The following is a 10,600-nucleotide window of genomic DNA, read 5'->3' on the forward strand; positions in this document are numbered from 1 at the left end:
GGCAGGTCCGTGAGGAAGAATGTCAAAAAAACTGCTAAAAAGAATTCTGAGCCTAAATAGTACATGAACATATGCCCAAAATGTAATTCACCTCTTTGCATATGCCCTTGTGCTCATTCTCACTGAAAATTTAAAAGGAAAAAGTGAAATAGTACTTAGTGTCGCAGCAGGTGTCCAGACTCCAGAGAATACCAATCTCCTAGATTTGTATCAGTATGTGAGGCAATAATAAGGCGGAAGTGAACCTGCTCCAAATGAAAGAAAAAGTTGGACCTAATTATCATTAATAGCTGGAAAAAAATCTACTGAAACCAGTAGTGTTTCAAGCATAGTATAAAGAAAATTTATATGAAGACCTTAAATAGAAAAAACAAACTGGTGTTATATTGGCATCTCTCAACTGAATAAACATTTAAGAACTATATTATTTATCAGTTCAACTGCAAAATAACAGAATTAAACACAATACCATACTCTTTTGTATCCGGGCAAAAATATTCGTAATCAAGATACTCTAGTCCCTTATGGTACTCCAAATGAAAGAAAAAGTTGGACCTAATTATCATGAATAGCTGAAAAAATTCTACTGAAACCAGTACTGTTTCAAGCATAGTATGAAGAAAAATTATATAAAGAACTTAAATAGAAAAAACAAACTGGTATTATATTGGCATCTCAACTGAATAAACATTTAACAACTATATTATTTTTCAGTTCAACTACAAAATAACACAATCAGGCACAATACCAACATACTCTTTTTTATCCGGGCAAGAATATTTGTAATCAAGATGTTGTAGTCCCTTCTTATGGTAGCACAACTGCAGTCTTGTTTTATTTAGATCAATGTTATTACTCTTTTGTATGTGAGAGTTCTGGCCCAAATCTGCCAAATTGGGCAACAAACAAACCCAGACAACGATGCAATATTGGCTATTGGAATCGAACAAACAATCCACACAAAGGTCTTGGTACATGGAGAGCATACCTGTGCTATCCCTCCAAGACATCTCTGTACACAATATTCTTGGTGCTTTTACCAGTTTGATCTATTTCTTTATTTGGCTTTGCCAGAACCCGAGTTGTCTGCCTTGAAACACCCCTTGACAGTGCAACATAAAGCTGGCCGTGCGAGAATACAGGCTCCGGAAGGTAAATGCCAACAGTTGGGATGGTTTGCCCCTGGGCTTTGTTTATGGTCATTGCAAAACTCAGACGAATAGGGAATTGCTTCCTCTTCAACTTGAAAGGAAGTGAAATATCCTCCGAGGGTGCCATCGGGATCCTAGGGATGAACACTCTCTTTCCAGCATGTTGTCCACCAACAATCTCGGCGTCAATTGCGTTATTTTGGAAAGCTCTAATCATCAATCTCGTTCCATTGCAAAGTCCGTTATTAGGATCGAGATTTTGGAGCAGAATGACAGGGCAATTGACTTTAACTTTTAAAATATGTGGAGGCAAGCCATTGGGAGTGAGGTTGTTCAGATAGTCAATTGGATAGTTATTGCGTGTATCATCATCGACGGAATCAAAGCTATAGTATACCTTTTCTTGGCCGGGAAATCTGTCAATCATCTTTGCATTTAGGTCGTCCACGTGCTCATTCTTGGTAGAAAGAATAGCACGTGTGCTCATGTAGGCACCGGATGATGCGTTCTCATGAAGAGATGGGAACACGTGTTCAATAAGCTTCATGACTGGTGCGTCACCAGGTGTGTAACCTATCACAATGTCATCAGGCAGACGCACATAATCATCACCGATCGTCTCCTCCGTTCCATTGCCAATTCTCAAGAGGTATTCAGAGAACCACGGGTCAGTCTGTGCTCTCATATTCCGCGTGAGGCGTATTTGTCTAATTTTCTCCCATAGATATGATCTTTGGAGCGTGGCGTCAGTGATTTGTGCTCTTGTTCCACGCGGGACCACGGGAAGGACCTGCCTAAAATCCCCTCCAAACACCACAACCTTTCCCCCAAATGGCATAACACATCCCATGATATCCTGTAGTGACCTATCCAGTGCCTCTACTGCTTGACGCTTCGTCATGGCAACCTCATCCCAGATTATGAGAGATGCTCTCCGAAGCAACTCTGCAGTACCACTCTGCTTGGTGAAGCTGCAGATGCTATCATCCATGAGCTTAATCGGAATTTTGAACCTAGAGTGGGCGGTACGTCCACCGGGCATGATTGATGCGGCTATTCCAGATGTCGCAGTTGCAATAGCTATTTTCCCCAATGAACGCACTTTAGCAAGAAGCGCCTTGTAGAGATAAGTCTTCCCCGTGCCACCAGGACCATCAACAAAGAAAACCTGTTTCCTGTTGTTCACCACGTGATCCAAGATTTCCTCAAACCCGGTCCTTTGCTCAATGTTCAGGGATGTATAAAGATCTAAATGCTCTTGATCCACACCGACTGACAACTCCTCTCGAACCTCCCTTAGGAGGTCGCCGGAACCATCACCGGTCTCAACCAGCTCCGGGAGGCCATAGCTTTTAATATCTTTGCCCATCGAATGCACCAAATCCCGGATGTCTCTAAGGACCATTTGTTCCAGCGCAGCCTGGTTGGACTGGGTACGACGGTAATCCTCAAACATTGACTCCAGATGCTTCTCCCACAATGCACGGATGTTGTTCACCTCGCAGAACACAAGAATAGTTGCAAAAAGCCTTCTTAGAGCACAGGGCATCTGAAAAGTAGCAGACTCAGTCAAGCAGTCGTCAAGAGATTTGTCAGTCTCTATTAGGCCCATGAGCTCACATGCCTCCCTGAAGGTCGAGCAGAGCCTTCCATTTACAGTTCTCATATCCTCATATGAAGTGGCACCTCTTCTATGATTCAGAAGCAATCTCAGGAAGTACCTCTCACCATCAGCAGCGTGTGCATAAACAATCCTTCCAACTTGTCCCCGACCCCTTTGGCTTCTTTTCTGCCACTTTTTCTTACCCTTAATCCATCTAAAGAATTCTGGGAACTCTTTATACAAGAAGTTTCGTGCATAAGGGTCCACCGCATTCATTCTAAAGTATTCTGTGAGCATGGTTTTTGAAGAGGACGGTCGGTTCATGACATCCTCTAGGTTATCAGTACCGTTGAATGCAACAGTATGCATATTAGGCAAATGCAGCTGTAGTTGCAACACAGCAGGAGAGACACCAAACATACGGAAAGCACATACCCTGTACATAGACTCTGGTGGTGTTACAAATCTTGCATCCCTGTATTGCCGGATCTCATTTATCACACCACCATCAGTTGCCGCCGGGTCAACTGTGAAGGAAGCACGATCATGCCCCTTGTATATGTACTTGTACAAATACTTGACTGCCTTTATGCTCGAGCAAGCTTCAACATTAATGTGACAATTATATCTCATAAGCAGTCCGGGGTTGTACGGGACAACCCATCTGTTGTCCAACACAGCATTCCTAACTTTGACTCGGCGGCCATCATCCCTTCTCCTATATATAGGGTATGAGTCCTTTCCTTGTTGTGTTGCAGGGCAAAACTGTCGAGGGTAACGAAAACGACAATTTCCATCTATCATGCAAGGACAATTCTTCTGGAGAGTACCACATGGGCCGTGGAGCATATGCTTGATAACCAGTCCATGCAACACAGGGTACTTCTCACGGCTAGGGATCTCTGCCGAGATTACCCTATCATAGGCGTCTGGATTTGCTAGCTTACTATCTGAGGCCATGATCAGCAGGAAGTGCTCATGCGGCAAACCCCTTTTTTGGAACTCGGTAACATGAGCATACGCTGCAACCGGACCAAAGTACTTCTTTTTTATCATAAGATCTTTCAGACTCCGCATCTTGGCCCTATATACTCTGGCCACCAGGTCAGGACGGTCTTGTGGTGTTTGTCCGGGTGCAAGTCTGGAAGTTATCTCCTCCCAGTAAGGGTTGCAAGTCATAGTGATTAAGTAATCAGGCCTTCCGTATCTCTGGACGATGGCAATCGCATCAAGGAATCTTCGCTGCATGTCTCGATCACCTCCCGGAAAAGTCCGAGGGAGCACGATTCTTTTTCCAATTTGAGCAGTACGCGTCTCTCCAGAAGCAATGGTGTCAACAACACCCTATGAAACAAATGAATTAGGCTCATAATTGGTTCTTGCTTTTAGAATACAAGCATGATGAGAACCAACAAGACTATACATACGGCTCATAATTGTTTCATGTTTAATTCTGGTTATTCAGAAACATACATGAGGCTGGGGAGATTTTTGCTACCTGGTATAGCTCAGCACGTATGAGTTTTTGGTTCTGAGGCTTCGAGTAGAAATCAAGCCTCATAGTCTCCATTTTGATGTACATGTCAACAAGCCACTGTTGGAGAAGACGCCCCCCCAAACAATAGGATGTTAAAAACTCCTTCCCTGATTTGCAACTTGAAACAGTAATACTCCCTTGCACTGACATATTTTCTAGACTCAGTGGCTTCATCCTCATCTTGTTCTTCATTGTCATCTACAAGATGGTTGCGACAACGAATTATGAATAATGATACTACTAAAGATTGGGGGAATTCATGGATCGGTCACCAATTGTTACGACACCTTTACCTGCTTCTAGTTCATCGTCCTGGTTGTCGTCGTCATCCTCATTGTCTGCCTGAGCGGGAGTTGGTCCCTCATATGGTAGCCAACGGTTCCATCCTGTCTCCCCACACGGATAAAATAATGGGTATGCTAAAGGATCGTAGCATCCATAGTAGGCTCTAATGTACAAAGGACGGTCCCCAGTTGCATGAACGATAACACTTCTATCAAAAGTGTGTTGTGGGTCACTACCTTCAACCCACATTGCAGCCACCTGAGAAGCTGTAGGGGCATTGTACCTACGCTGGTCCAATTTTATATTTGTATTAAGTGTAATCTTATATTCCGTTAGGTCTGGAACTGAACCAAGGCTCTTAAAAGTCTCGACATACGGGTTGTTGTCCAATATACGTAGAATCTTCCGTATGAGGTTGATATCAAGATCTGGAGAGCGCTTCACCCTATGTTCCAAGGCTTCATCTGTATCATAAATGTACAGCTGCAAATGCCTGGGTCCGTGACCACCAGGTACAAGACGGTGGTACAACTGACCATGAGCACGAAATGTATATACACCGGTTCTTGCTGCGGTGTTGACCCGCTGGTCAAGGGTAACTCCAAGACTTGTGAAGGCGAAGTGGGAGTTGAAATATCGAATGTGTTGTCTAAAGTATTTTGCATCCTGGTCTACCTGACTTGAAAACAATCGTTGCAGCTCTTGAGGAACCCCTGGGATACATACCTTAACTTTACCTTTTCTGCAACAGAAGGCTGGACCTTCATACTGGAACCTCATTGCTCCACAATGGACACAGTCTTTTACTGGCTTCAAAACATGATGCTTAGTAGGTAGATTCTTGTAGACATAGTCATAAGGATCATCAGCCGCAAAAGCATGTTGTGAAACATTAGGTGTCACTCTGTATGATTCAAACTCATCACCTACAATAATATTGGAGTCAAAAATACATCAGTCTGCAAGATATAAGGGTATATGCATACATGGTATAGGTCACCTTGTCCAGTAAATATCCTGCATTCATCATCATCATACACCGGTTGCCCATCCTGTGTGTCGTGCAAGCATTCTAGGAAAGCAATAACATTAAATCAGCTTCATGTTTGGATGTGAGCATCATCATTTCTCCTATTGAAAAATTTAGTACTGTAACGCTAGGATATTTGTCGTTGATAAGGAGCAATATTTGTCCAGGATTAAAGGTTAAATAATCTATCATTAGTTGCATATAATTTGATTAAGGGTCAAAAATATAGATTCACCCAAAAGTTTGAAGCTAGATTTAGTAGTTTTTATAAACACTGGAATCTCTAAAAAAGACTTGTATTTAGGAATGGAGGGAGTATATACCACAATTACAACACACGGGAAACTACACAGTGCCGTATAAAGGAATTAAGTAATGGGACAGGAATAATGAAAGGAAATATACCGTCCACTTCGGCAGGGGGCTCCATAGGCTCTAATATTCCAGCATCATAGGACTCTTCACCATTGCCGTGGCAACCTGGTTGCACACCACCGACACGGTAGAAACAAAGTTGAATATCACATGGCATGTGCAGTCAATTACAACGCAAACACAGTTACTTTTGACAAAAATTGAAGATCAATGGTCTTTTAGTGGGACTAATTAAATTACATGTAAGATCAATGGCATGTGTAATTGGTGAGGGGACTGCAGATCCACCTGTTGGCTCAGCAATGTAGGACTGTTCAGATGATGCATGGCGTTTTCCCATCTTATGCACACGTTTCCTCTGCAAGACAACTTCTCTTTCTTCCGGCGTCATTTGATCATATTGTTCTCTCATGCGACGCCGTTTCTTCTCAGAAGATGCCTCTGAACGGGATACATGTGGTCAGAAAACTGTATATATAAAATCAAAATGGGTCAATCAGTACTGAATCCTCAACACACCTTTCATTTGAACAGAGCTAAGTGAGTTCGGCAGAAAGCTTTCATGTATGTGCGCCCCTTGAGCTTGTGACATGTCAAATACCCCATGAACATCCATCTTTTGTCGTTCGTAAGTGGGATTTGTGTGCAGCCAATCAATATGAGCATCTGTCTGCATAGATGACGCACTGCATGGCGAGTTTAGCATATGGCTGACAACAGATTGTGTTGTTTGAAGATAAGCAATACCTACAGAAAGACAGTGCATCATATGGCTTTCATATGGTTGAAGATGAGCAATACGTACAAAAATATGGTGCATCATATGGTGCTAGAAAATATTTGTTGAAATTACCAGGTGATACTTGGACGCTAGTGGTAGCAGCTTTCTTTTCTAGTCGAGCGATCCGGAGATTCTTGCAGTGCTCTGCTCTCTCCTCGTCGGATAGACGTGAATACCACGTTTCAGAGCTTCGTTTTTTGCGCCCAAGAGCGACATCTTCAGATGGATGGTCGGTATAAGCCGAGGTTGCAGCTGCATCTATGATACGTATGATAGGTTAGTCTCTCAATATAGTAGTGTAGCATAGAATATTGAAATAGTAGCCAGACTATTAAAATTGCAGCATGTAAAGATAAAGAACGAACCGTTTGTGTTTGAGTTGGCTATATTGCTCAAAGGGGTTCGTGGCACATCCGGTGATGAAGAAGCATGTGTTTGAGAGACCTCCTTAGGGTTAATACTAATGACAGATGCAGCCTTCTTGTGTGCTCGGGCCATACGCCGCTTCTGGTTGTACTCCGCTCTCTTCTCATCGGACATTCGTGCATACCAATTTTTACCACTTTTTGGGTTTTCAACATCTTGATTTACAACTGAGTTGGTTATGTTGCTCAAAGGGGTTCGTGGCACATGCAGTCTCCTGAGTAGGTGTATTCGTCGGATCTTTACATGGGGAACGATCCCCTGATTGTAACGCATGCGGACAATGATTCCTCATCTGTGGCATGAATGGGAAACATCGTACATCATTAGAAATATTCATGCAATATTGAGAAGCTCAATTCTTAAATGTTGCAAACAAAGTAAGCAGAATCTCAAGTAAATATGAATATGTGACGAAAAGGATCTGTGGCTTGAATGGGAAACATCGTACATCATTGAAATATTCATGCAATATTGAGAAGCTCAATTCTTAAATGTTGCAAACAAAGTAAGCAGAATCTCAAGTATATATGAATATGTGACAAAAAGGACCTTAGATGCTGCAGATGCTGATGAGTGGCAATATTCTGTACCTGTAGAAATATGTGACAAAAAGGACCTTAGAATCTTGAAACATATTAGTTTGCACAAATGTCAGAAAAAAAAGAACTAAAATTGAAGAAAGCGACTGGTTAAGAGTAGAGGCTTCAGAAGATGTTGCGGAGGTGTGGAAGAAGGTAATACTCAAAAATAGAATTTTTTAGGTCAAATCAAGTTGCATATCTAACTGGAGATGAAAGGTTTAATGTCACGAGTGTACCACGCAGAGCGCATCTATTTTTGCAAGCCGAGAGGCTGCAGGGTGCCTTATATGCATTCAACAGAAGGACTATGTAGATGCATCATTTTCACATCCTATATTCACCATCTGCCTCCTCTCAACCCATCCCGGTAAGCCCCACCTTCGCCTCACGGTGCGCAAACCTTCATGATCTACCATTCATTTGAAAATAGATCTACTTTTCATGTCAAAATTTAATGCTTGCTCACAGCCCATGACTTAATCTCTTGAAACAACAAAACACGCGTTTCTCAATGAGGAAAAGATTGCTGCCAAAGTGGACTACTTGAAGAATACGTTCAGGTGGTCTGATGCCGAAGTGAGCATTGCTGTCTGTAAGGCGCCGATGGTTCTGAGGAAGTCAAAGGAATCTCTGAAGCGCAGGTCCGAGTTCCTGTTCTCTGAGGTGGGATTGGAACCTGTGTACATTGCTCATCGACTGGTGATTCTCAGTCTTAGCCTAGAGAGGCGGGTCAGGCCCCGGTACTATGTTATCAAGTTCCTCAAGAAAAATGGACTGCTAGATCGTGACTTGAGCTTAGATTCTGCGGTCAAGATGACTGACAAGGTATTTGTGGAGAAGCTCATATGCCCTCACAAGGAAGCCGCGCCACACCTTGCTGAAGATTATGCAGCAGCTTGCAAAGGTGAAGTGCCAACTAATTTCAGATTTACATGAACAAGAAATGGCTATGGAAAATAGTTACAGTGTATGGCGCAACAAAGTTATCACCCTTCCGTGTAAGCTGTTACTTGTTTTGGTGTTCTTTGCCTAAGATGATGTTGATTGTTTTCTGTAGTATGCCAGTTGGTCATTGCTAAATGCTAACTCCCTGTGAAACTGATTATTTGATTCCTGAACCTCCATATGTTGATGTTATCACTGTAAATGATAAGTTTATCAATATATATGTGATTCCAACTTCCATTGGAGATCAACTTGATGTGTGTATGGACCAATTTGGTCTTGAAACCAGCACCCATGAAAGCAGAAAGTAAAAGAGTAATGCTGTGTAATTTTCCACCGAAATGTATAAGTATGATCTGCTTTCATGCCAAAATTTATCTATCATGCATGTTCAGTTTCCATTTCCTTGTTTTTCAGGTTCCATCATATGTCAATTAGTACTAACTTTGTTTAATATTCAGGTTAGACTAAGAAATAAATTTCTCATTTGCCTTTTGATATCTTCACCCCTTTTCAAAGGATTTTTTTTGTCTATTCAGCAAAAAACCCGGAAGTTCAGTTGGTTAAATAGATCCATGGTCCGCCTACCTTGAAATTGATGTACCAGGAGCCTAGCAGGATGCCAGTAGATGTTTGGTTTTGGTGCACCACCAAAACAAGCTTGCTGATGGGATGGAAAGGCTAAGGTAATGAACTATCAACTGTACACGTGAGGTAGAAGGCTACGCCTACTGTACTGCCAGCTAAAATACGCCTATTCCGTCAAAAAGAAAAATGTAATGCCTAAGATGCACTGTCCTGAACCAGCTAAAATACGCTTATTGATAACTTCAAAATGATAGCTATACTGTTCTGAATTTTTAGGATATCAGCAGTTGTTTGTATCTTTGAGTGTCTAATTCCAAGTTGAAATCGAGATTGTTAACTACTGATAAGCTGAAGGTAGTACTAATCGCCATCTTTATCTCCGTTTGACAAACAGAGATGAACTCCTTTCAATTTCGGGTTAGTTGAGTTGGGAGCTGTGTTCCAGTTAAATGGAAACATCCTTCCTCCATAGACCTTCAATTTCGGGTCAGTTATATATGATTACCTCCTGAAACCCGGATTTCAGTTTCTGAATCCCTGTGTTCCACTGGCGGTGACCATCAGGCCTCACCAGCATAATTTTGCACATGATCAATGGTGTTTTGTTCTGATAGGGGAGTAGTAGTAGGAATCGTGGCAATGGACCTTTTGGCTGCAAATCTGTTTGGTGCTCTGGCATTATGACCTAGAGGTGCTCCACTTGTAACAATCCAGAATTTTACTGAAATTATTGGTAGTTTGATGCTGTGTGCTCCATGCATTGGTGTTCTGATCTCTATCTATGATTTTCCATGTGGAAGAAGCTACAGTATGTAGATTTCAGAACTACTTGCAACCAGAAATACCATGTGTTTGAATACTGTATATTTAATGTTCGATGATAGATGCGATGTTGTGCTGAGATGTATCCAGTAATAGCATTCTTTACAGATTAACATGCCGATGCATTCTTTACAACAAAGAAGCATTTTTATTCCGTGACTCTGAATTTATGCATAAACGCAGTTTGAAGGCGAAACTGAATCCAATGGTGGACAACGGGTGGCTTACCTGATGTGCTGGTCGACGAACGGGGCGGCTCTGGCGGGACGGGGACGGGCTCCCGTGGCGGGGAGGCGAACGGCGCGGCGCGGCGCGGCCTGCAGGAGGAGGAGGAGGAGGTCGCAGGAGGAGGACGCGGCCTGCAGGAGGAGGACGGGCTCCCGTCCCGGCGGGGAGGCGAACGGCGCGGCCTGCAGGAGGACGGGCTCCCGTCCCGGCGGGGAGGCGAACGGCGCGGCGCCCGGCGGGAGGAGGAC

The sequence above is a fragment of the Triticum dicoccoides genome, chromosome 5B (assembly GCF_002162155.2).
Source record: "Triticum dicoccoides isolate Atlit2015 ecotype Zavitan chromosome 5B, WEW_v2.0, whole genome shotgun sequence".
Lineage (NCBI taxonomy): Eukaryota > Viridiplantae > Streptophyta > Magnoliopsida > Poales > Poaceae > Triticum > Triticum dicoccoides.